Source organism: Mustela putorius, unplaced genomic scaffold, assembly GCF_011764305.1.
Source record: "Mustela putorius furo isolate JIRA1106 unplaced genomic scaffold, ASM1176430v1.1 tig00000421_pilon_pilon_pilon, whole genome shotgun sequence".
NCBI classification, from domain to species: Eukaryota; Metazoa; Chordata; class Mammalia; order Carnivora; family Mustelidae; genus Mustela; species Mustela putorius.
The window spans coordinates 7810669-7837898 of NW_025421375.1; the positions used below are offsets into that span (position 1 = coordinate 7810669).

General features: G+C 38.3%; 1 protein-coding gene and 1 pseudogene across 2 annotated transcripts in view; both read right to left on the minus strand.

Annotated features, from left to right (window-relative positions):
• The window catches only part of MLLT3 (MLLT3 super elongation complex subunit), a 280958-nt gene that overhangs the window by 132288 nt on the left and 121440 nt on the right, over positions 1 to 27230 (minus strand). The gene's annotated exons all lie outside the window — the stretch shown is intronic.
• On the minus strand, positions 16532 to 16628 carry LOC123392007 (annotated as a pseudogene).

The window sequence follows — 27230 nt, forward strand, 5'->3', positions numbered from 1 at the left end:
AGACAAGCTGGACAAGGAGGAAAGAGAGAAGACGCATCAAGAAAATATTGAGAAAGTACTGAGTATTAGTGCTATGGTGGAAAGGAAGCAGGCTCATGTGAGGAGACTGGAGAGCTCCTTCTTATTTTACATTAATACTCCCTTCTCTGAGAAGGGGACAGTAAAGCTGAGACCTGTGCTGGATCGGCAGGAAACAAATGCTTTGTATGCTGCTTACAGAGGAAGATATGAAAACAACCTAAGGAAAGTCTATCCTTATGTCAGCCCCCAGGGCTGCTTAGCCCCTCACCTGGATTTTCTAACTGAGGTGAAGGCACTTCCTCCTTCCTGAGCATCACTTGCTTGAACTTCTCTTCCAGCCTGAATACACCATTAATACTCACACAGGCTTGGCTATTCTGATTTCACAACTTCCTTTCTCCAATCTTACATTCTCCCAATGCTACAAACTCCCAAGAAAACAATGTTCTACTTGTAAAATCTACATTATGAGTCTTCATTTGTGAAGGTTTTATAGATAGGTATCATTCTTCAGAATTGTGTAACCTAATCTTAAGTGACATATATATGTATTTTTTAATCTTTTCTTGAAATCTCAGCATTCTTAAACACAGTACAAAAGGAAGTGTCCAGACTAAGGGCCACCAGCCTTAAAAAGTCATGGGTTTTAAATGCAATGTGAGAAAAAGAAAGATCACAAATGAGAAGCTGTCTACTCAAGGAGAAACCTGTGTTACAAGGAAAACAATCACATGAGCCAGGAGAGAAATGAAGAACACAAGAGTGATGCCATTCAAAATAACTTAAAATTTTCTCAAACACACAGACCCTCATTTGAAAGGAATACTTTAACTAAAATAAAAACGTACTTTCAATAAGTGCACAGTGTGTAAGAGACACTTTAAAATGTATTGCCCCGATTTCTTGTACAGCATACAATTCCATTTTCAATACTTGCTAAATTCATACTTGCTAATTAATTTTTACTTTATCCCTTTCAGTAGGAATAACATCCAGGGAAGGAACAAAAACTGTTCTAACTTCAGAGGAAGGGTTAGGACAAGATTTCTTTCCGACATCTTGGGGACTCTACTCTGTTTCTTCGATTTAGCATTTGGCACACAGAGAGCCTATCCTAAGTACCTTAATTGATTTAAGCTCCATTAGATGATTCAAATAAAGACAGAATGAGGGTGAAGCTCATATGGAGGCAATGGTTTAAGCCTTGGACATACAGGAATGTGGCTCCTGTTTAGCCCAACAACCTTTCAATCTCCTCAAATAAACCAGGGAAATTTTCCATCACCACCCTTCTAAGGCAAGAATTTTCAAACTATGTTCCAGGAATCCCTACAGCCCTGTAGTGTCTATTGCTTTCACAAAAGCAATAAGGTGTTTGATCCTAATAATGAAAATTTAAACAGCCTAAGGAGCAATCCTGAGTTTTAGATACAATATTAGGCTCCTTTGGATTATGTGAGAGAGGGGAAAAAAAGGAAGTGTAAACATAAAATCTGATATTAATGTTCAAAAGTAAATAAAAATTAGCCTATATCATTAAAGTAAATCTTTTAGAGTTTTTTGGGTTTTTGTTTGTTTTTTTTTTTGTTGTTTTTTGGTGGGGTTTGTTTTTTTTTTTTTTTTTTTTGCTTGCTCTTATGATCCATGGTGTGATCTACTATTTTCTGCCTACACTGACTATGAAAGTGGGCTACATTGATTTCTCAGTTTGATTTGTAGCTCTAACATGTCTTTGGGCTAAATAGAAAGAGACAGGAACAGGATAAAAACAGCTCCTACTTTTCTTTGTAGGTCAAATTTTACAAAATACCTTCTGATTAACAAATGCAGTGCTAACTCCATGGTACCTCTCATGGTCTCTGAAACCCAGGAATTACTTAGAGGAAGAAACAGTATCGATATAAATGAAAGAGAAATCAGAACCAACACAAAAACTATTAATAGCCAGAATTCTAGATAAGAACTCGCAAACTGAAAAGCTTAGGGGACAAATCAGGGAGCAGCAGAGAGAATCAGTCATTGGTTTAATTTAGGCTGTCTAAAGAAAGCAGGTATGACAGTGCCCCAAAACCAGGAAGAAAGAACACTGCAATGAGTGGGAATGATTCTAGAAAAAGCTTATGAGGAAAAGATTAAAGTACAAGCTGGAGTGCATGAGACACCCTCCACTAGATGAGTAGCTGAATTAGTATTTCTTCATGGTTCCTTTCGATCTTGAGATACCCAATAAACATAGTTTTCTAAGGGGAAGGTTAAAAAAAAACACTGGATATTAGTAAAGAATTTGGGAGCCAATGACTAGCAGCTTTAATCTCATTTGGAAATAAGAGAGAATCACTTACTCTTTTGAGAACAGAAAGAAGGTATCCAAATAAGGCACAAGGCACACGAACCACTGCTCCGAATAAACCAAGGAGAATGGGAAGTGAGGAAAATTTGGATGGAGTATGAAAAAAGAGGAGGAAGCTTAGTGTATGAATCATAAAAGTGTTTACTAACTTAAACCAGATTTAGTTTCACAACAGCAGAGTTTGTGGAAGAAATTGTCTGTGATGTGGAGGCAGAGCTTAATGGTCAACCAGAGCTTTTAAGAAGAAGCCCTTGGTTCAGATCCCACCTTGGATCCTCACGTAATACACTGTGTTCCCCTGGTTATAAAAATGGAGCTAACGTGATTACCTACATCATACAGCTCCTTAAGCTTTAAGAGAGCATCCAGCTAAAGACATAAATGAGATAATCCCCAAAAAGCTTCAGACACTTTCTGGAAACTAGAAATCATCCAGTTATCTAACAGCAATCAAATTCAAACTGTAAACAGTAGAGAACTTATTTTGGACTGTTGCAAAAATCTGCCTCCCCCAAAAAAAACAAATATAATTTAAATATACATATTTACAACCAGTTTAACTAAACATTCTTAGTCCTGGTTTTATTGTTGGCCTTAGAGATTCTCAACAAAGATAAATGAAAAAAAAAAAAGAAAATATTCTTCTTTTTGGAATTCTTTCAGCTCAATCCACCACTAAAAGTAGTAGCATTCGGTCCACAATGTCTGCCCACTTCAAACTCATAATGCTCTAGTTAGGACATACTGTGGGGAAAAAAAGCAGTAAATAAAGCTTCCAAGGTTGTGTATTACAAAACAGCAAAACAAAGACACTGCAATTAAACAAACAAATAGAAAATACAAATGGAGGGGCGCCTGAATGGCTCAGTTGGTTAAGTGTCTGCCTTCTTTCAGCTCAGGTCATGATCCCAGGATCTTGGAATGGATCCCCAGGTCCGGCTCCCTGCTCCACGGGGAGCCTGCTTCTCCCTCTCCCTCTGCTTGCTGCTCCCCCTGCTTATGCATGCTCTCTTTGTCAAATAAATAAATAAAATCTAAAAGAAAGGAAGGGAGGGAGGGAGAGAGGGAAAAAGAAAAGAAAACACAAATGTAATCTGAATTTGAGCACTGTGATGTAGCCAACGAAAAACTGGCAAGGAATCAAGAGGCATGATTCTGGCGCCATTTCCACCACAACCTCACCATATGACCTTTGGAGAGTCCCTCTGACCACTCACTCATGGCCTTCTCAGTCACATAAAGAGCCATTCCACTTCAGAGGTGGCTTCTACATTTAAAATTCTAGTATTCCAATGACAAGTCCTAATGTGTGACTTCTATCTGAACCAGAAGGCAACTGCACTGTCCTCTTTAGTATCAGTGCTTAAATACAAACCATCCACTGGTTAAACATCTCATCTGCTATAACACAATCAGGAAACTAGAACAAAACAAACAAAAGAACAAGAAAACCAAAACAGATTTGGAATCACACAATTTTTTTTTAAATGTCTCCTGGTAAAGCCTCTTTCTTTTTTTTTTTTTTTTAAAGATTTTATTTATTATTCAACAGACAAAGATTACAAATAGGCAGAGAGGCAGTCAGAGAGAGGAGGAAGCAGGCTCCCTGCAGAGCAGAGAGCAGGATGCCAGGCTCGATCCCAGGACCCTGAGATCATGACCTGAGCTGAAGGCAGAGGCTTTAACCTAGTGAGCCACCCAGAAGCCCCTAAAGCCTCTTTCTTAATGGATTAGTTTATTTTTATTAGACCAAGAAATAAGTGAATATTTAATTTCCTTAACAGAGGCTGTCCCATACCAAAAAAAAAAAAAAATTTTTTTTCTATAAATTAGATTTTCATCTTCTTGTTTCCATTTCAATTAGGAAGTCAGATTAAATCCACTGAGTAGGACCCTGTTTTACATGTATAAATCAAACTAGAAATTTGATTCCTCAGGAACTTGATATAATTTAGTTATAGCAGCAGATCAACTCAAGTATTAAGGAATGAAAGATCAGAACATACTGGCAGCATTTATGAGAAACATCATGCTCTTAGAAAGCTAAAGTAAAAAATTAAATCAACTGTTTGCGCATTAGGAATAGCACATTATGTAAAAAGCCCTTGAGTGTTATGATTTTACTATATATTACACTTGTAACACTCTTGTTCTTAATCACACTGAAACATATTACATTGCTTTTTAAATGGAATGCACCCTGCCACAATGCACTCAATCTTAATAGTATTCCAGAACAGCATGCCCATATGAAAGATAGGTTGATGAATAGGTTTATGCCTTATTCAAGGAGATGAAACAACTCAATAGAAAGATTAAATAAGGCTCCTGCCAGTGGCTGAATCTTAAAGTCAAAGAGAAGAACACAACTCAAACCAAATGTTACAGGCAAAGGTCAAACAAGAGAATAATTAAGACCCTAACCTGAAGAGCTAGCTAATGTTCATTCATTCAGTGTAAATCAGAAGAAAAATTCTTCCTCTTAAAGTGTGATCATGGTAACTTTCACTGAGTCAGTTCTGAAAGATAAATTATAAAACTGAATGAAGGTGAGCTGTGTTCCCAAACCACCTTTACAGGGAACCACTCCTCTTATGAAACTAATGAAACTTGCACGTAAAACTACCCAGTAAAATCATTAATATCACACTTTTAAAATTAACCCTAGAATTATTAAATATCAAATATTAATAAAATATAAATTTTGCTAAGAGACTTTCAGTTCATTTTTTTTGGTGTGGAATTCTTTTATAGCCTAATTCATATATATATATAAAAAAGATGAAGTTTACAAAGGGTAAACTAGCAATTTATGTTTCCAGAGTAGTCTTCCTGTTTATTGACTTCAATGTCCGGCCACCAGTCTCAGCCCATTCTAACAGGGGATCTAATTAAATGGATGAATGTACCTCACTCCATGTAAACTACTACCTACACAATGGAAACATTAACTCAGCTAATAGAAAATCTGGGTGAGGCATAAAATAGTACTAAAACAATAGGAAAAAGAAAAGTTGTTTATCACGCTTGTAAATATTTTAGAAGCATTAAAATCCCATCTGGAGAAAAATCTGGTTTACTTAAATTTATCATAGGACAACAGGTACATCTGGGATGCCTGGGTAGCTCAGTTGTTAAGCATCTGCCTTCAGCTCAAGTCATGATCCCAGGGTACTGGGATCGAGTCCCACATCGCATCACATGGCATCGGGCTCCCTGCTCGGTGGGGAGCCTGCTTCTCCCTCTCCTACTCTCCCTGCTTGTATTCCCTATCTCCCTGTGTCTCTCCCTGTCAAATAAATAAATAAAATCTCAATTTAAAAAAAAGACAACAGGTACATCTGTGTTTTATAAAAGTCATTCTCCTCATGTGCTTTCATATCCTATATGTAGAAAACCCACTGTCTAATTTAGTTTCTCTTCCATATGGTCAAATTTTTTGGACAATAACATCTAATTAGGATAGCATCTAAGTGAACTAAGTAAACTGTGTGAATTAATACATGTTTGTATCATGCCCATGGAGCAAACACAATCAACCAGAAAAAGACTACAAAGAAATCAAGCAAGCTTTTCCTACTTTAGTAATTCCTTTTCCTTGTAATTCTATTTTCATGAAGAAATGCTGAGAAACTCTGAGTCCATTTGACCGTAGTCTGGGGTCAGGGAGGGCGGAAACTAAACAATATAACTTGAAATATCACAGGAAGAAGTTTTTAAGTGTTTCATAATGATAATTTATTTATAAATAAATACAACCGCTCTCATACATACTGTTACCCCTCCAGATAAACATGTACCATATACTCCAAAGAAGTCATTTTCTTTCCTCCTTAGGATAAGGAGCAATAAGATATTTAAAGACAGCAAATTTCAAATAATGTCCTCCTTAGAGATAATAATAAAGGTATGATTTATTTAACACCTTTCACCAAGTCCCTGAAAGATCGCTGATGTCACATAAATCCATAACATAAGGAAATAAGTAGCCCAAGATCCCTGCCAGCCACCCGGTTTTTACAGATGGAATATGACAACTTAAGCAATTTACCCAGAGGTCAGGGAGCTAATTCCTGGCATTCAATCAATAGATACTTATTAATGGCTTCTGTGCCCAGCACTCTGTGCTGAATGCTTGGATGAAAAGTTACTTTCTTCTTTGCGCTTATTATTTGTCTTCTCATTTTTCCACCTCCCTCCCCCCCAAAAAAAGCCCCAAAACGAAAATTCTTACTCTAATAAAAAATTGTTTAAAACAAGAAGGTGATGCTGAATGAAGTTCAGAGAAATTCAGAGAAGAGCAAGATTTCTAGACTTTGAAATATTTGAAAGTCAAGGAAAACTGGTATCACTTATGTATACCTTCCACTATACACATTGTCCAATGGGTGGGGAACCAGTATGTTCATAGTTGAGTTCTGTAAGAGAAACCAGATTTAGAGCTAGCAAATCTGTGTTCTCTGCCTGGCTCTGACATTTCCTAGCTCAAGTGACTAACTTTAGGCGTGTTACATAACTTCTTTCTACCCCAGATTCTTCTATCCCTAAAATAACAGAAAGCATCGTGCACATCCAGGGTAGTATTTTAGGTATGTTACAAGAAAATCATTTTCTAAATGCTAAATTCCTACCAAACATTAGTCTTAACACATGACTATTTTGCCAACAGTTATGCATACTTCCACTAAATGGAGTCAAAGAAAAGATGCCATTTAGCCAAAATTTCTGACTAACCAAGAGGTAGGTGTTAAGACATTAAAAACATCGTCCCCACCCTTAAGAACACCTCCCACCATTTTACAGATATAGGAGTCTTAGGGATGTGGATACTATGCCCCATTACCAATAAAGAAAGGAAAATGAAGACTGCGGAAAAAAGATTAGGATAACACGATTCTGCTAAACTATTAAGATTAAATTAACAATCTAAATTTGTAAGTTTCTTTGACAAATACGGTTTACTAGGACTTTGTATTTCAGTTTAACACTTCTGTCCTCACTCCATGGCTTTTAATCCCAGCTTCATTTAGATAATGTGTTATGGCTACCAACATGTATGTTTCTAGAGATTTGTGTTGATATTAAAAACCCTAATATTTTTCAATTCTATTAGAATTTTCATTTGCCTTATATTTCTTGAGGTAACATAAACTATATTAATAAGCTAGTAAGCAAATTTTTCAAGTCACTAATGGATTTTTGTGGGGTAGGTTAATCTTCTGTGATACCCAGCATCACTACCTAATTATCTGCAAAACAAGTACAGTGCTAGTCACTCACAAACATTGTGCTTATTACACACCAGGACTAAAAATACAAGCATGAATAAAATAAACACTTACCCTCAAAGAAATCATAGTTAGGTATTTTTGGATCCAGATATTTTAGAGCCCAACTAAAAACTAAGCCCCTTTCCCCACCTATCCCCAGGTTGTACCATTAAATCAAAGTGCCCCATCTAGTAGCAATAGTTCATTTTCTGGATGGAACAAACATCTATGGTTAAACTAACCATAGCGAAACCACATGCATGTTTTGAAGATAGCAGTTCTTGTTAAAAGAATAACCATTTATAATCTATAATACAAAGTAAACCAAATTTAGAAATAAGTTCTAAACATAATATTTCCTTAATATGAGTTCAGCAACTTAATGACAATTCAATCTTCTTCTAGTCAACCAAAAGTCAGACACCCTCACGAACAAAGTTTAATTCTGTCCCTTCTCTGTGGTGTTACTACCACTGAAACAGAAGGAGGAGGAGGAAGAAGAGGAGGAGGAGGAGGAGGAAGAAGAGGAGGAGGAGGAGGAGGAGGAAGAGAGGTGGGAGGGAGGGAGGGAAAGGAGGAGAGGAGGGATACGGGGATGAAGGGAGGAGAAAGGAGAGGATGAAGGGAGGAGAAAGGAGAGGATGGAGGGGAGGGGGAAGAAGAAGAAAGAAGAAAAAAAATCAAAACCATAGCTAAGACTCCATTAGTTTAATTTTACTAGAGCCGTTGTCCTTGGATCAGCCATGTGAGACATCACCTGGGCAACTCATGAGAAATGCCAATTCTCCGTCCCTACCCCAGTCCTCTTGAAGCAGAAACACTAGGGTAGGTAAGCCCCAACAATCTGTTATCCCAAATCTTTCAGGCGATTCTGATGCCTGCTTAAGTGTGAGAGCTGCGGCCCTAGAGATGCTCTCATATACTAATCCTCATCCAAGCAGAGTGGCTCTTTCTGGGATTCAGTTTTTTTTCATTGCTTCAGTTAACAAGCTGTTTCTTCCTCCACCAACTGGGTAAGGTACCTCCTTCAACTCATAAATTCCACCATTTTCTAAGACATCACTATTTTTGAAAGGACTGAAGGAATGTATGTATACAATTGCTCCCCCCCCCCAAATTTTTTCTAACACTATTTTAATAATACAGAAATTGTTGTAACACCTAGTTTCACCAACTGTATTTGGAAAAAGAAAAAAAAAACAGAATGAACAATAAAACAAATAAAATGCTCTAGAGTAAGCTTATGGCTCTTCATGTGATAATAGCACAAAAGGTACATCTGTTTACTGCTCAAGCAGACCCTGCCAGGAAAATATGGACATGGTCACAGAAGAACTTTCTAAACATCAGAGGCTAAACAAGTTGCTTTTCATTGGTCGGCAAGGAATAGGAAGGAACTGGATCCAAAATTCAAGCATAATCCACCAGATAATATGCAAACTTTTCCCATAAGAAATGTCAAGAACACAGCAATCCCATAATGTCACTGCTATGAAAACCATAATCCTTTAAAAAAAAAAAAAAAAAAAAAAAGGCCAAAAAACCCAACTGTGCTAATAAACTCAAAGAGCAAAGTAGCTTCAGGCTCTATAACAGTAACAGACTCAAAGCCTGGCCCGTGTACAACGATGAAGCACAATACATAAATAATTATTGTGCAACTTGCAAATTACTACTGTACTTTCTAGTCATTGCGTAAGTAGAATTTATTGTACCACATTCTTGACGTCTGTTCCTAGAAGGCTAGAGATGATGCCCAATAGAAGTGTCAAATGCCTAGAGACATGGAACAAAGTCGATTTCTTTCACTGATGATAAAATAACCAGCCCCTTGACACACGGGGACTCTGACCTTCCTGCAGCTGCTTCTGATTTTTAAGTGTTGGCCGGGAGTATCTTTTTCTGTCTCTTGGCTCCCAGACTTGCAATATATCATTTCTGAGGACCCTGACATTATTTCTATAACTCTTTTTAATTATTAGACTGATTAGAAACAAAAGATTCTTCAGTAACTTAAACTCCAGACCACACAGAAACTTTTATAACAACCTACTTAAATAAATGGGTTGAGTGAGTGAGTACACTGGAGGAGGGGGTTTGGAGGAGTGATAAAGAGCTTGCATCTGTTATTATGTAAATGCTAGCTAAATTTAGAAGACTAGAACACCTTAACAATTAGCTTTCAGTAGATATTAAAGTCCAAATGCAGTTGTGAGTACTTTCATTTTCAACGACTAGCTGGCCCACAAGTAATATTTAGTATACTAAGTCAATTATTTGTCAAGTCCTTGCTTATAAACAGACCTGCTGTAACTTGTCAGTCTGTTCCTGTGCATGAATGTCCTCACTCATATGCTACAAGCCTCAGTCTACCCCTCAAAGCTTCTGCCTTCATTCAGCAAAGACCCTGAGCATCACATCTTAGCTTCTATGACATCCTGATTCCAATTCATCCTACATACAGCCAGCCTCCTCTCTGATCTAGTTGTTAGCTCACGAAGATAGTGCCCTACAAGCACTTTGACCAAAAAGGGAATCAAAGCAGACCAAATATATGTCCTAGGACTCTAATTTATTGAAAGCAATTTTCTTCCACAGCTTGTAAAGGGATTCTGAAGGCAGCGACCATGAAAAGCACTTTAAATAAACATACGCATTTGCAAGAAAATCTTCTAAATATTTCGATTCTAAATCCCATCTGGACTCGTTGAATATTTTCAAATAGTTGATAGGTGCTGAGAACAGTGTTCTTGCCAATGGAGGACTTTATTGTCATAAGTCAATACCCAAGACTTGTGGCTGACCTAGAATAACTTGATTCTATGAATTCACCAAAAGACTATGAGCCTATTATAATGTCCACTTATCAAGCCAAAGCTTTAAGGCTACTTGACATTATAAAGCAATGGCAAGAGAAAAGGAACAGAAAGAATGAAGAATCCATTGCCTTAAGAGTTGATTCATGCATTTTAAAGGTCGGTGTGATTTATACAACCTTAAGGCTCAAGGTGAAGTTATTTGTGCTGATGGGAAGGCAGTCTAGAAAGCAAAAATTCAAACACAGCAGAAATGCCAACTATTTGATTGGTAATGGCTATGTTTTCTACAGTAACTTTTTATAATGTGAAAGAGTGCAGCTAAACAGATATTCCTCAGTAATCTACCTTTAAAAAGCAACATCACATACCACTAACTCTTTACAAATTTTTACAGAGATTCACATCAAATCTCCCCTCCTAGAAACAAGCCTGCATTTTATTAACTTGATGGTATAATTTCAAATTCTGAACTGTTGTATTAAAAAAGCACAAATGGTCTCTGGTTAAGAAATATGCAAGAATGTGTTAATGTATTTTAAACAATTTCATACAACCTGCTACTATTAGACTGCTATATTAAAATGAGTCGTGCATATTAAAGACAATCCAACAGGATCAGAAATACACCATTTACAGTTGATCAAATATGGTGCTTGGCTCATTTATTTAAAAACAAAAACAAAAACAAAAACCTGGCTCAAAGTCCTTGAGTCAGGGGCGCCTGGGTGGCTCAGTGGGTTAAGCCGCTGCCTTCGGCTCAGGTCATGATCTCAGGATCCTGGAATGGAGTCCCACATCAGCAGGGAGCCTGCTTCCTCCTCTCTCTCTCTCTCTCTCTCTCTCTGCCTGCCTTTCTGCCTACTTGTGATCTCTCTCTGTCAAATAAATAAATAAAATCTTAAAAAAAAAAAAAAGTCCTTGAGTCAGGAATGGAAGCCACCATTTTCATTTTAGCTTTATGACAAAATCACACTTGACTTTCATTACTTTGATTTACATTACCTATATTTTCCAGGAATTTGGTATGACCTAAATATGAAGGCTACCAATCCACCAAAATTGAGTCCTTCTCCAAAATATAGATACTTGATTTTGATGGGGTGAAGACAGCCATACCAGTAAAGTGATCAGTCAGAGTGTTATTTCAGTTAGCAACAAAACTGTCCTACTGGAGCAAACTACACATTTCGCTAGTGCTTATTTTCCTAAATAGCAAGTAAGAGAATGCTACCTAAAAAATTTCCTAAGTATTCCAAAAACAGTTAGGAAATGACTATTCCAACATTAAATGCTGCTATTTGGGGAAGACATTTCTGGATAAAAGGCCTCGTGATAAATAAGGCTAACAAAACAGAAGGGAAAACTGCTATACACTCTCATGGTTTTGTGCCATCTTCTCTAGGAGAACTAAAAAGGCAAGTCGGTGGGTTTGTTTTCTAAACAAGCTAGAAAGACCCAAATCAGAGAAATACTTTTTTTTTTATTTCTACTTTTATTTATTTATTTTTATCAGTGTTCCAAAATTCATCCTTTATGCACCACACCCAATGCTTCACGCAATACGTGCCCTCCGTAATACCCACCACCAGGCTCACCCCACCCTCCACCCAGAGCCCTCAAGACAGCAACTTTACTTTGATGAATGAATCTCAGAGTCAAATACGTCATGTAGCAAAGTTTCTTTGTAGACTTCAGCATACCTCATTCCTCCTTTATTATGCAAATATAAGTTATAGCAGCAGTCACTTGTAAAATAGTATCCCCAAAACCCCCAATGAATTTATACCTTTAAAATAAAGTGATGGTACCTTAATTCAAAAGCAAGGAGATGGGGGCTAGAATAAGTGATAATATATAGCTATAAAGCAAAAATTCAATGAAAAGTTCACAGAATTATATTGGAAGCTCTATTAATCATATCCTACCTGGTTGAAATTCCTTGGAAATGCCAATGAAACCCAATTTTCTAAGTATTTAAAATGAAAAATATTTTACATTCTAAGACAATATCCTGAAGCCCCTCTATTTCTATCTAAAAATTAGTCATGTCTTCATCGTAAAGACTGACATTTCCTTGGGGTATCTGGGTGGCTCAATAGTTAAACGTCTGCCTTCGGCTCAGGTCATAATCCCGGGGTCCTGGGATCGAGCCCCGCATCCAGCTCTCTGCTTGAAGGGAAGCCTGCTTCTCTCTCTCCCACTCCCCCTGCTTGTGTTCCCTCTCTCACTATGTCTATCTCTGTCAAATAAATAAAATAAATTAAAAAAAAAAAGTGACATTTCCTTAACTTCTCAACATGAAACACAAATTGTTAATAATGAATAGGATAACAATTACCAAATTAGCTAACATATCATGGTTTAAATTCTTACCAATTACTATAGAGCATGTTAGGGAATCTATCCTTTAAAACAAAAAGTCTTTACTATCTGTGAATAAAGGCCGGGCTTCAAAACCTATGGTCTTTTGTTTTTTCCATCATGTTATAAACATGCTATAAATAGTCTGACAGACAGTTTCACCTTTAATTGAACCAACTCTGACTACAACAGGGATATGGACTTTTGTCTCCTCCCTTCCCTGGGGCCTAGTGGAATAAATGCCGGAGGGATTCCACACAAGCTTTAGATGTCTTGGACTTAGACCCTATTTGTTTTGGAACCATGGGTTCCTTTCTTATTAAATTCTTCTATTTGTGAGGAGAAAACTGGAACAAAAATGAAAAAGTCTAATGTGTTAACTTCAAGGTTTGTTCCATCAGTCATCATAGGAAATCTCAAAGCCTTTTTTTTTTTCTCTTTCAGGCAATCAACTCACAAGGTGCTTATGCTTTGTTTTTGTTTTGTTTTGTTTTGTTTTTTTCGTTTGTTTTAAAGTAGTATTTGAGAGAGAATGGGAAACAGAGGTTCTGGGTTACAAAGGCAGTGGGCTACAGACCCTGATGTAGTCTCACAGACCCAGTTAAAGTCTTTGAAAGCAGACCTCTCCAACATGGAAGCCACCCCCAGAACTGAAGCTGACCACCAACCTGAGCATAAAGGAAGATAAAAGAGGACAGGAGAAACCCCTCCGAAACGCCCCCTCTCTTCCCTGCTCTGGGACCCAAGGTCCAAGCAGAGCAACATCCTTTCTCCCCAGGACTCAGTTCCTTCTATAAAATGAGGGCTGGAGCTGGTGTCTTCCAGCCTCCGCCGTCCCATTCAATGATGCGCTGAGAGGAACGAATCCCAGTGTCGTGCGTTGTATCTCCAAGCTCACTTTTACCCTAAAATGAGATGAGCAATCATGGGGATAGAAAAGCTACAAAGAAAATCCCAAAGAAAAAGGAATATTTTCTCTGACTGTATGTTTCATAGATTACTAACCTGTAAAACAGTTACAATTTGTTGTTGTTGGTTTTTTGTTTTTGTTTTGTTTTAAGTGGGTAGCAGAGGGAGTGCTTCTGTTCTAGCCTTTGTCAACTTTATCCCCTATTTACAACTGCCCAAGGAAGAAGTCCAGTCATCATCCGGGCTGGATCCAGAGAAACACAGCCTTGCTCAAATACAAGGACACCCTCAGCCCTGCCCCAGAGCTGAGTGAATATGGCTGTGGTTCCAGCAGCCTGCTGGAGATCTGGCATTCCCTCCACACTGGTAGCAATGCACTCGGGGGCAGCCCCTCACGCCTCTAGCTCATATATGTGAACTGAAGTTAACGTGATGTACTTGGCCGTGCCTGCAGGGCTCTATAAACAGTGCTGGCTCTCACTGAACAGGTGCGCAGAGGAGAGGGGAGGTGGGTTCTGTGAAAGCACAGGACTCGGGGCCGAGTACCATACCCAACACAGAACAGGTGCTCAATAACCATCGGCCCACTGACAGACACACACCTCTTGAAAGTAAGCCAGAAATAGGATGCAGAATTATGGCTGGTGAACTGCGGGGTGTGACACCGTACTCTGTCAAGGGACATCTCCAACTACCCATCATGGTCTCACGAAGCCCTACCAGTCTAGGATCAGAGTGACCTCGGCTTCCCTTCCGCCTCAAACTTTCACTGCAGTTAAGACACAACTCCGGGAATAAGACGACCAGGTGTCCATTCTAAATCCACCACGTAATAGCTATGACGGGGGCAAGTCACTTTAATCTCTCAGCTCTCCTCCTGTGTGGTGAGTGACTCCTACTTACTTCACAGTCTAGTTGCACTTAGAAATAAGGCTGTGTTTGTGCAAGCACCTGGAGGGAAGGGGGGAGGGCTGGCTTCTGCAGAGGCACAGTCCCATCTCTAGGAACTCTGAACCCACGCTCCACAGAGGGCTCCGAGGGGAACAACAGCTGTGCCAATGAACTTCAGAGACTATGAAGGAAGAGATTGACAGCACCTCATGACGGTTTGGATTTGAAGACTCTGGATTAAAGAGATCCTGGTCTGCCCTCATCTGGCAGGGCCTGAATTTGTTTTCTCTGTTACTCCTAACATGAGGGATCTCTTTAATTACTGAGGGGGTGGGGGTGGGGGGATGGCTCATCTGGAAGAAACTGCTTAAAATGGTTTCCTCCGTAAATTTAATATTCTAATATGACATAATGCTGTTGGCTGTTTGGGGAGGTTGGGGGGAGGGAGTTGCTGGCTCTTTATATGCTTTTAAGTTTCTTATGAAAGTTTTTAACTTTGTACTTACACCCCAAGGCAATTACTGTGAAGGGTGATTTTAAGCACAACTATTCCCTAATTCATTTGCTTTTTATGTTGTTACTGCTGTTGGTGTCTCTTTACATCTACAAAAGAGCTTTTTTTCCTGTAACATCATCATTATTATTATTGTTGTTGTATTTTACAAGAGGGAATACAGATGATCCCCTGTCCCTGCCTCAAACAAATCCTGAAAAAGAAACCAGAAGGTTTTCAAATTAGCTGAGACCTTCCCCTGGGAAGAGTTAACCTATTTGACTCAAAGCTAGCAGTTCAGAGAGAGCAAGAGGAATAAAGCTTAGAGAAGTCAGGTACTTCGGTTTAAAGTTCTGCGTCGCCCTAACTGAATAAGTATGACATTTCAGGCTATGTCACAACTTTTCTGTGACTCAGTTTCCTTAGCTTGACTTGGGTAGTAATCTGTCCTAGCTTGCTTTCTGGGGATGCTGTGAATAACACTGTTTTGAAAGGTAAAGGCATTGGAAGTACACAGTTATCAAAATCCACATCTGAAATGTCACAGAGATAACAATATTCATCTGTGGACAGAACCAAATTTGAATAAATTTGTGAAATATTTTTCAGAGAAATAATGTACCACAATGGTTTAATTCCCATAACTTTGAACAGTGCTGTAATACCTACAATACACAGGATAAATTATGTGCAAATATAAGTAGAAATTATCTAAAGCCTATCACTGTGACACAATACTTCCGCAGTACTGAGTTAAGCTTCCGGTGTCCCGAAAACATAAAATGTGAAAATATCGCAGCCTGTAACAAGATGCAGTCCTTTCTACAAATACAAAAGGTATTTTATCTGCTCCCTTCCTTTGCCAAACCCTGGATCTTCTCTCCCCCTGCCTCCGTCTTTGGAAAGTAGATTTAAGACAACAAAGCAAGCAAAATGTAGATGAAAAAATATGAGAGCTAAAATAAAATCATAAGTTAGCACAAACAACTGTTGCTGCTTCCATGACAGCCAAATCATAGGCCACAAACCTGTTGTTGGGGCATACTGGGGCCTTTCCATTTTAATCCTTCCTACGTCTTCAAAGAAAGGGGACCCAGAAATACATAAGCAAGGGAAACGACGCCTCCACTACCCCGGGACAAGGCCTCCACTGCTTTCACTCCTGGCTCCTTGCCTTTCATCTTAGTGCTTCCAGTTCTGGAAGTTTCCCTCCATGCAAACTGAACCACTTGAGTAATCGCCAGGTTGACTTGAGCAAAGACAAATTTCCATCTGGAAACTCCACAATGGTGGAATGACAGAGCCAGTCTACTGCTGACCTGCCTCTGCCAAGAGGGTCAGGATTCCTTTTCCTCTATGTTGGCGAGGCAGCCTCACCCTATGGGCTGGGCACTTCAGGGCCATTTGACTCTTTAAGACACAAGTGCATTTCAGTACAGCCCAAGAGAATCAACTAGCAATAATTGCACCTCAGATAAACCTCATTGGCTGCGATACTGCCACTGCACAAAGCTAGCCCAATGGAATCAGAAAGATGACTGCTTAATTCACAAAGGATTCATGCACTAAATCACTGGATAAACCTTCCTACCCTTCTAGAAATAAGAACCCATTTAAGATCTCAGAATGCCTCATGTAGTGATGTGTAGACAGCAGATGCTCAATAAGTTCTCTACTAACCGCCTATTTATTAAGTGCTAGGTGCTACAAATACAAAGACAGCCAGAGCAGATGACTCTGTTTGAAGAACAGGCTTGTAAATAAATGATTATAGTGTCAGCAGCAGTGGCAAGGTGCAGGGGTAACACACACACACACACACACACACACACACTCTCACACACACACTCACACAAGATCACAGTGGGTTTCAGAAGAGGTATTTAATAGATATTCCTAAAGGTAAGCCTTGAAAAGTATTATTGGTAAAAACTTACTTATGATTCAAGAACCTAAAGGAAGAAGAGAATCAGAAGGAGCAAACTATTGCCAGTCACCTGCTACTGAACACCAAGCTTTCCTTGATGAACTCTCAAAGGGCAATTCTGAGGAAATGGAATATCCATATATTTTTCCTAATGGGGAAACTATGTATTTCAGTCACACAGCTGAAACAGCGAAATCGGCTAAATTTCCATCTCAGACTCTTGGGTACTTCTTGATTTAATTCCCCAACTGGTGTCACAACAGCCATTTTCCTATTTTCCTCAGGAATCTGAAAGACCTCGGACCTGCAACAATTTAATTTGAGATACCTGAGGAATAGCCTCTCATTCCACCATTACCTGATTTTGCCATCCCTGATGTCACTGTGAGATGCCTACGGCGAGTAGGAATCAAATTGCTCTCTACCCACTCCCACCACCACCCACCCCAGCTCAACATCCTGTAGATCCTTCTTTCAACAACATATTGCCAGTTAAGAATTCCTCCCACTTCCTAGTCATGGAGCACTGGAGAAAATTCAGTTACTTCACTTTTACTTCAAAGAGGCTACAAGCTACTTAGCAAAGTCAAGACTGTCTGAAGAGCTAAAGCAGAATTTTTTTCCTTCAGTCAAACAAAAGAAAAGTTCCTTCCTTAGCACTAAAAAATGTGCATTGTCACTGATTTGGGCCAGATCACACTGTGGTCACCAAGTAGTGACAACTTCAGAGAACCAGGTCTTGACGTCTTCCTGTCACTGCCAGGGTGATGGAAGGTTTTCTACTCAGTTAAAGGACAGAAACACAAAAGGAAATGATTTAAAGGGTTATTACTCACATGAGGACATGATTCAAAAAAAGAGATTATGGATACTACAGAGCCACTGGTATGGGGAAAGAGTTGGCTGTCCATTAAAATAACTGTGGTGAGCCAAATCCTCACCACATGTTCTTTCACAGCCTCATCTGGTTAACTTTCCTACAATTTCACCACTAGAATCAAACTGGCAAACTGTCATTCAAAAGTGTATTCAACTCTAGGGCCAGAAGGAACAAGGAAGTCATTCAAAACACCTCTCTCTAATTCAAGATGACCACACCTTAAAGCCAATCCAAATAAATAAGAACTTAATGGCTTCTTAAAATTATGCAGAGAAGGCCTTTTTAAATGCCTTCCTCAACTGGCATCATTTCTAGAGTTCCGTATTTCAGGAAATAGCTACTTACTTCTCACCTAAGTCCCTCCTGCTGCAGCTTATTCTCATTTCATCATTTTAGGCTATTGTCAATCATATATTAGGATTCACATATTTCGAGATCTTTTCATTTCCACATCAAGGAATTATATGTCCATTTTTACTCTAGTTTTGGACGACATACAACTTTGTACTATTCTGGATATTTTTTTCCTTAGAAATTTCAGTACTAACTTTGAATTAGACAAGTTCCAACGAGTAGGTCTCCACTTTATTGTGCAAACAAGAAAACAACGCCCTTAATATGTAAGAGAGGACACATGAATGCAAAAGATTTTATTAAACAATGCCTTTTGAAATTTCAGCTCCTAATTTTACCTTATTACCTTGACAATACAGTATTGGCCTCTCCCAACTCTTTACCATCTACAGCTGAGGACATCCCGCTTCCAGAGGCTAAAAGCCTCTGACATCTAAAACCTCCAACCTACATGTGTTGAAGAAACGTACTCCAAATTCAGTCTTCTCTTATCCTGTCCAGTTTAACCAATTCTACAGATTCCTCTAGATGCCTGTTTAGACCTTTATTGACCAACCTAAGAAATCTAGACTCTCTATCATAACATCCTCTATTTCCCTATCTTAGTCACTGCTGAATTTAAGAGGTGGTATATGAACATTAGGAATTCCTTACCTATTACCAGTCAGGAGGTTTAACAATAGATTATCATAAAACTACAGAGAGCTCTGTTAAGTCCCAAAGAGGAGAATGCTTATTGACTAAGAAGATAATTAGTATAAGAGGCATTAAAGGAGTGGTTTCATTTTATTATTTTTATCCGAGAGGAATTCCAATGACTGTGCATTTATTTCTCAGGTAATAAACCCCTCTCATAATGGGGGACACCAAACATCTGTCCTTGCCATTTACTTATTCCTATTGTTTCCAATACTAATTGTTTTTAACACATTATATTACACCTCTTGACTGTTTAAAACCTAAAAAACAGACCTACCCTCTTGCCTCACCCCACCTTCAATTGTCTCTGTTGATCTTAGAATTATTATACCTGACTACTCAGCTGCTGAGTATGGGAACTGCCAAATGACAAGCAGTCACGGCTTCCTCAGACACAAAAAAAAGTTGTAAAAAAAAAGAAACAGACAATTAGAGGGCAACAACCATAAATCATGTCAGACCCTAAAAGCAAAATGACCGTTCCAAACTCTGTAATCTGTATTGCAGCAATGATCAGAAATGTTCAGTGACATACCACCACAGATACTCATGTATCACTGCAGATAATCACAATTTTTAAAAGTAGAAAATACATATGCAGGGGCGCCTGGGTGGCTCAGTGGTTGGGCCGCTGCCTTCGGCTCGGGTCATGATCTCAGGGTCCTGGGATCGAGTCCCGCATCGGGCTCTCTGCTCAGCAGGGAGCCTGCTTCCTTCTCTCTCTCAGTGTACTTGTAATTTCTCTCTGTCAAATAAATAAATAAAATCTTAAAAAAAAAGAAAATACATATGCATACACAAAAGACCTCAAATAGCCACAGCAATCTTGAAAAAGAAATATAAAACTGAAGGTATCACAATCCCAGACTTCAAGTTTTATTCCAAAACTACAGTGATCAAAACAGTATGGGACTAGCACAAAAATGGACAAATAGATCAATGGGACAGAACAGAAAACCCAGAAACAAACCCATAATTATATGGTCAATAAATCTTCGACAAAGGAGGCAAGAACACTGAGTGGGAAAAAATAGTCTTTTCAACAAATGGTGTTAGAAAAACTGAACAAATAGCTACATGCAAAAGAATGAAACTGGACCACTTTCTCAGACCATAGATAAAAATAAGCTCAAGTAGATTAAGGACCAAAATCTGATACCTGAAACCATAAAAATCCTAGAGAGAGCATAGCGGTAATTTTTCTGACATCGGCTGTAGCAACATCTTTCTAGATATGTCTCTTCAGGCAAGGGAAACAAAACCAAAAATAAACTATTGGGACAATAACAAAATAAAAAGCTTCTGCACAGCAAAGGAAACAACCAACGAAACTAAAAGACAACCTACTGAATGAGAGAAGATATTTACAAATTACATACCCAATAAAGGGTTAGTATCCAAAATATATAAAGAATGGATATAAGACAAAAAAAAAAAAACCCAAAAAATCCAATTTCCGATTAAAAAATAGGCAGAAGACATGAACAAACATTTTTCCAAGGAAGACATACGCAGATGGCCAAGACACATGGAAAGATGCTCAACATCACTCGTCATCAGGGAAATGCAAATCAAAACTACAAGGAGCTATCACCTCAAACCTGTCAAAAGGATTAAAATCAAAAACACAAGAAACAAGGGTTATCAAGGATGTGGAGGAAAAGGAACCCTTGTGCACTGCTGGTAGGAATGCAAACTGATGCAGCCCCTGTGGAAAACAGTATGGAGGTTCCTCAAAAAGTTACAAATAGAACAACCCTATGATCCATTAATTGTACTAATCAACATTTATCCAAAAATTTGAAAAAAAAATTCAAAGAAATACACGCACACTTGTGCTTACTGCAGCATTATTCACAACAGCCAAATTATGGAAGCAGCCCAAGTGTCCATCAACAGAGGAATGGATAAAGATATGGCATGTATATATAACAGAATACTACTCAGTCATAAAAAAAGAATGAAACCTTATTATCTACAACTACATGAATAGAACTATAGAGTATAAGGTTATGCAAAATAAGTCAGAGAAAGTACCATATGATTTCACTCCTATGTGGAATTTAAGTAACAAAATAAATAGAGGTGGCTTGGGGGAGAGACACAATTCCAAGTAACAGACTCTTAACTAGAAGAGAACAAATTGATGGTTACTAGAGGTGGGGTGGGTGCAGTGATGAGTGAAACAGGCGATGGGGAGTAAGAGTACATTCATCATGGTGAGCACTGAGGAATACAGGATTGTTGGAAGATGGTATTACACACCTGAAACTAATGTAACACTACATTAACCACAAGGAGATTAAAATAGAAAACTTAATTTAAAAATAATACACATGATTTTTTAAATGACAATCAGCGAAATATTAATGTATTTCAAGTGTAAGATGCCATTGATCATAAACAGATTCAACATTATTGTATGCCACACAAAGAAGAAAATACAGCCAGAAAAAATCCTACTACCAGACATATCCCCAGCTTCAAAGATATTAAAATGCAGATCTCACCATCTACGAAACACAACAATAATATCATTGTAGTTGATTGATTATTCACAGGCATATGAACGTATCATAAAAGATTTGGCTCAAGATGGTGTGCACAAAAGGGCAATCCAGCCAACTGATCTTTGGGAGAAATCTTATCAAGGAAGGTTGGGGGGGTATTTATTTTAGAGAGGGGGGAGAGCGAGAGGGAGAGAGAGAGACTACGGCAAGGAGACGCCTCTCTGAGCGCAGAGCCTGACGTGGGGCTCCCTCCCACAACCCCGAGATCATGACCTGAGCTGAAATCAAGAGTCGGACGTTTACTAACTGAGCCTCCCAGGGGCCCTCAACTTTTCCTTCTGGTGTCACTGTATTTTCCATTTAGGCCTCTTCGAAGTTTTCATGAAGAAGCTATCATGGCAGAATTCTAATACATTCTCCCCCATGCTCTCCACCTTATTCCTTTAACTTTCCACTCTTGTTTGCGAACACAGAACAGTCATTCTACCACCATGACCCTGTACTGCTGAGCTGGAGGAAGGTCTCCATTGCATAATGCTTCCTCAATGGACACACCTGACTGCCTACAGCTCACAGAACCAGAAAGGTTTCTATTCTTTTGGCTTTTATGCCCTCAGAGCACTGTGAGACTTTCCTAATTACCCACCTGCCTGGGAGAAACTCACTCATCTTTTAAAACTCAATCCCCAAAGTACTTCTCTTTCCTGTCTTCCCCATTCAGAATCTTCTTCATAAGTGCCCCTCTCCCCAAATTATAAATCTCCCCTCCATATCCTATATATAAGCAACATTTTAGTGCACTTGAAATCTGCTTCTCTGGTCCCCTACTAGTCTGTAACCTATAAAATCTATAAAAAGAACCCCCCCCCCTTTTTTTCCCCTTTAATTCTGCTTAGTACTGCCAGGACCTAGTATGGTACTTACCCCAAGTATTCAAAACATTTAATGATATTCTGAAAACAAATTGTGAACATAAGAACACTATGACCCAGAAAACAATAATTATATAATCACACTCACATCCTGAACTCAGTTAAATATTTTCAAAAGATAAGGAGTATGGCAAAGGTCTTTGAAAATACGAATCAAACTTGTAAGACCCCTGGTACAAAATCTGTATTTTTCTTAATCAGATTTTTAAAGCAAAAAGCATATTTATGACTTGAGTTAATGACTGGATTTTACATATCTAAATTGCTTGTAATTGGTAAAATTCTCTTAGGGAAATATATATCTCACACATGATTTTAAGACAGTTTTTCACTAACTGGCTCCTAACAGTTGATTTATATAAATAAGGAAACCTAAACAATACCTCCTATTCTCAAGTAAGTTATTTGCTGTGATATACTTTCACCTGCTTATTTCTCATATGCTCCAAAAATAGCTATGAAATGTTACGACCATAATAATGTAGTACAGAACACTAAGCCAAGACATTTAAAATCATCAATCACATAAAAAGAGATGCACAATATATTTTACTGCTAAGTTTCTAAGAAGTTACTACACTTTCTGCTCTAAATTATCCTGTTTTTGTGAAAGAATATATAAACACATGCAGACGTGAGTGTGTGTACACAGAGTGATTAAATATCTACAGAAAAGACTAGAAGGGTAAACAACAAACTTAACAATGATTTCCCCCTGGAGTGGGACTTAAAAATAAGGACAGTATTTTTAGATTTTTTAATGACAAATAAATCAGTATCATTAATTGTAATTGTGCTGTGCAAACAGATTTCACCTGATCTAAAATGTGCACTAGATCTGTAGAACACATCAATACACAATTGCCAAAATAATGATAAAATAATAGTAGACGCTTGCACAAGTGTACATATCATTCTCAGCCATAAAGTAACACTTCCTTCACACACAAGCCATAGTTAATCATACATTTCCTAAAACGCATTTTTGTCTGTCATCAGTTCTATTCAAGTGTTGAGCTCTCCTTTTTTGTTTGCCAAAATATTTTCACTGAACTCTTGTAGCATTCAACAAGAATGACCACTAATGCCAGCATGATTCAAAACTGTTTTGAAACCCCCAGCGCATATAATAAATATAACAAACAAAGATGATCCATACGTAATTAACTTGTAGAAAATTACTATTTGGAAAAAACACAGAAAGTTCACTGAAAAAGTACTGGAATCAAAAGAATCTCCAGAAACAAGGTAACACACAAAAAATATATATATAGCTTTTCTCCAGAGTACAATAATCACATTCTGGAATAACAACTTCCGAAATACAATGGAACAAAAGGGCTCCATTTACAAAAGCTACAAAAACTTAACAAACTCAAAACACATATTACCCATAAATAAAGCTCTATCACTTTATCGAGAGAGCTAGGACACCTGAATAAACGAAAAACTACAGCATGCTCTTCGGTAGGGAAGATGGAATATGACAAAAAAAGGTTAATTTCCCATAAATCAATCTATACCTTTACCACAATTCCAACAAACATCCTGTCTTCTATATGCTAACACGAACAAAAAGCAGTCATGACAATAAATGAGAGAAATGGGGGAAGCCCGCTAACTGGCAACCCTCCAAGGAGTGAGTAGTAAATAAATATATGAAACGATAGTCCAACTCGCTAGTTTAAAAGGGGGGGAGGGGTTCAAAAGGCAGTATTTCTAGAAGATTGGCAAAGAATTGAAAATAAAATAACGTCACACTCCTACAACGCAAATTGGTATCAGGTACATGGCAATAAATCTTCTGACTTATTCTTCAAGGGCTAGATCACGGCCCACCTTTACGAAACTTTGAACTGTCAGGAGGAAGAGCGGTCATTACTGTAGGAGAGCCCTGCACATTCCCTCTTCCAGGGGAGGTCTAAGGGCCTCCACCAGCTGGTTTATGCCCCAAAGGCAAGGAACGGAAGTTTCACTGTCTCTGTGTATCAGCATTTGTTGATTAATAGAAGACTGGAATAGAGAGGAATCTGGAGTAAATAAGAACTCACTAGGCATTCTGTAATGACAACAAAACCACCCTCACTTGAGAAATGTTATAGAAATGTGTCGTGGCTAATGACTGTTTGATGCTGCGATTCTAAAACAGAATTACTGAATCAGAACAAGGAAAAACAAGGGGGGGGCATATGTGTGTGAGTGGATCCATATTTGTCTAGACTTATTACCTAAAATCATGGCAGAAAAGACATTAGCTGATAAGATGCTGAAGCTGGTGCTTAAAGTTTCCAGAAAGAACTAGTTTGTACTACGAGGTCCCCTGCCTCATCTTCCAGCTGCTCTCCTGGTCTCCCACAGGTAAGGAACGAAGGGGAGAAACTGTGGTCTCTAGTTACCTTTAACTCTGTCTATCCAAGGCTAAAAACTTGCTGCTGTTTAGGAAAATCATAGGACCTTCACTACTGGAATGGAATTCTATTCATAGCCAACGTATCACTCGATTGTTTACAAAATGAATGAACCATCCTGCCTTTGGAGAAGCTTACAGCCACTCCTGAAAAGACAAACAACCTAACCAGTTTTGAACTCAAGCCATGCTTTCCCAAAACCCAGAAAATTGCTTTATATTCCCTAATCAGTATCATTCAGGAAAACTTCCATCTTCGTGCAATGAAAAAGAGAACCATTCCCCCAACCTAGGAAAACGGTCAGTCTGTACCAGTAATGTAGTTATCAGGCAAAATATCCACAACCCAAATGGTATAATTTATGAACATCTCACTCTTATCAAACTAATTTCAAAACAATTTTGTGGCATGTGAGGTATATCTATGTCAAAAATCAAGACATTAGCTGTCTAAAAAAAACAAGGAATTATTCCCATTGAACTCTAGGAGTCATAGACTAAACATTCAAGATGGGAAGTAAAATGATCTGAAGAAAAGCCAAATTGAAAAAATATATATATTTAAGAGAGATGAATATCAGCAAAGCCCATAACTCAAAGTTCAAAGCTTTATTTTCTTTTCTTCAAAGACATAGCATTTTAAAGGCAAGTAATATTCATATATTCCCAGTGTTCAAATCCTGCAGATAAAAAAAAAAAAAATCAAATACACAACACAGGTAAAGGTTACTTATTAATTCCCTAGGCAGTAAATTTAATCTGATACCTATAAATCAAATCTTCCTCCCTGTCCCCAGACCATACCCTCCACTCACACCTTAGAAGCATAAATGTTTTGTTAAGGTAAACATTATAAAAACAAATCAATTAAGTCAAATTCATAGAGACAGAAAGTAGAATGGTGGTTGCCAAGAGAAGCAGGGGGAAAGGAAAGGGGAGTTATTGTTTCCCTGCATAAAGACCTTCAGTTTGGGAAGACGGAAAAGTTCTGGAGATGGATGTGGACAAAGTTATGCAACAATGTATATGTGCTTAATGCCACCAAACTGCGTACTTCACAACAGTGGAAATGAAATTTTACACTATGTGTATTTTACAATTTTAAAAAAAATCAATAATCATGGGGTACCTGGGTGGCCCAGTTAGTTAAGCACCTGCCTTTGGCTCAGGTCAGGATCTCAGAGTCCTGGGCTAGAGCCCCGCATCAGGCTCCCTGCTCCACGGTAAGCCTGCTTCTCCCCTCCCTCTGCCCCCCACCCCCGCTAGTGTACATGCTCTTGCTCTCAAATAAAATCTTTAAGGAAAATTAATCACCAATCTGGCAAACTATAAGACAAACTGAACAATGTAAAACAATTAAAAGAAAATTGAAAAATTGTCAAGAATTTAGAAGACTCTAAATAAAGAGTACTAATCCCTCTTTTGATTACAGACTAATGATCACAGAAAGAATGATAACCTCCTCAACATATTAAATAAATAATGCTTTTAACTTATTTAGATAACATGGATAACTTTTAAAAATAGTTTCAAAAAATCAATACACAGAGGTGCCTGGTTGGCTCAGTCGATGGAGCATGTGACACACTTGATCTTGGGGTCATGAGTTCAAGCCCCATGGTGGGCAAAGATCTGACTTTTATTTAAAAAACAAAACACAACAAAAAACAGAATCTGATTCTTTCAGGGTCCCTGGGTGGCTCAGCAGGTTAGGCATTTGCCTTTGGCTCAGGTCATGATCCCAGGGTCCTGGAATCAATTCCCACATCCGGCTCCCTGCTCAGTGGAGAGTCTGCTTCTCCCTCAACCCCTCCCTCCACCACTCGTGCTCTCTCCCTCTCGCAAAAATAAATAAAATCTTCCAGGAAAATAAAAGCGGGTGGTGGGGGAATCTGAGTCTTTCAAAGAGCTTCTAAAAGACCTGTTCTCCTTAAATGAAATTGGGTAAAAGAAGGCTCAAATTCAAGTTTATAAGTAGTAAAGGAAAAAAGGCAAATGCCCAGTTTTCCATGAGAGAAACTAGATTGCCAGGTAAGTCTGCAAAACATAAAGATCAAAGGAACAATGAATGGACATTGTTGATCCCAGATTTAGACAGAAAAGCATTCTTGAAAGAACTAACCATATGAATGCCCTGCCAGTCCTCATTATCAAATTCAAAGGCAGCAAGGTAACCAAGGTACTTTGGTAAAAAGTGTTTAAACTTTTTAGCACAAAGGGCTTATTTCATGTTATGCATCTTTTTAGGAAGGGGAGGACAGACATATATTTTTGGACAACAAAGCATCAGAAAAAATGGAAAAGATTCCAAGACATCACTTATGAATGAAAGGAAGTAACAAAGTGAACACTATTCCACAAAAGTATATTAAATAAACTCCTCTTTTCTCTCTGCCTCACAAAGAAT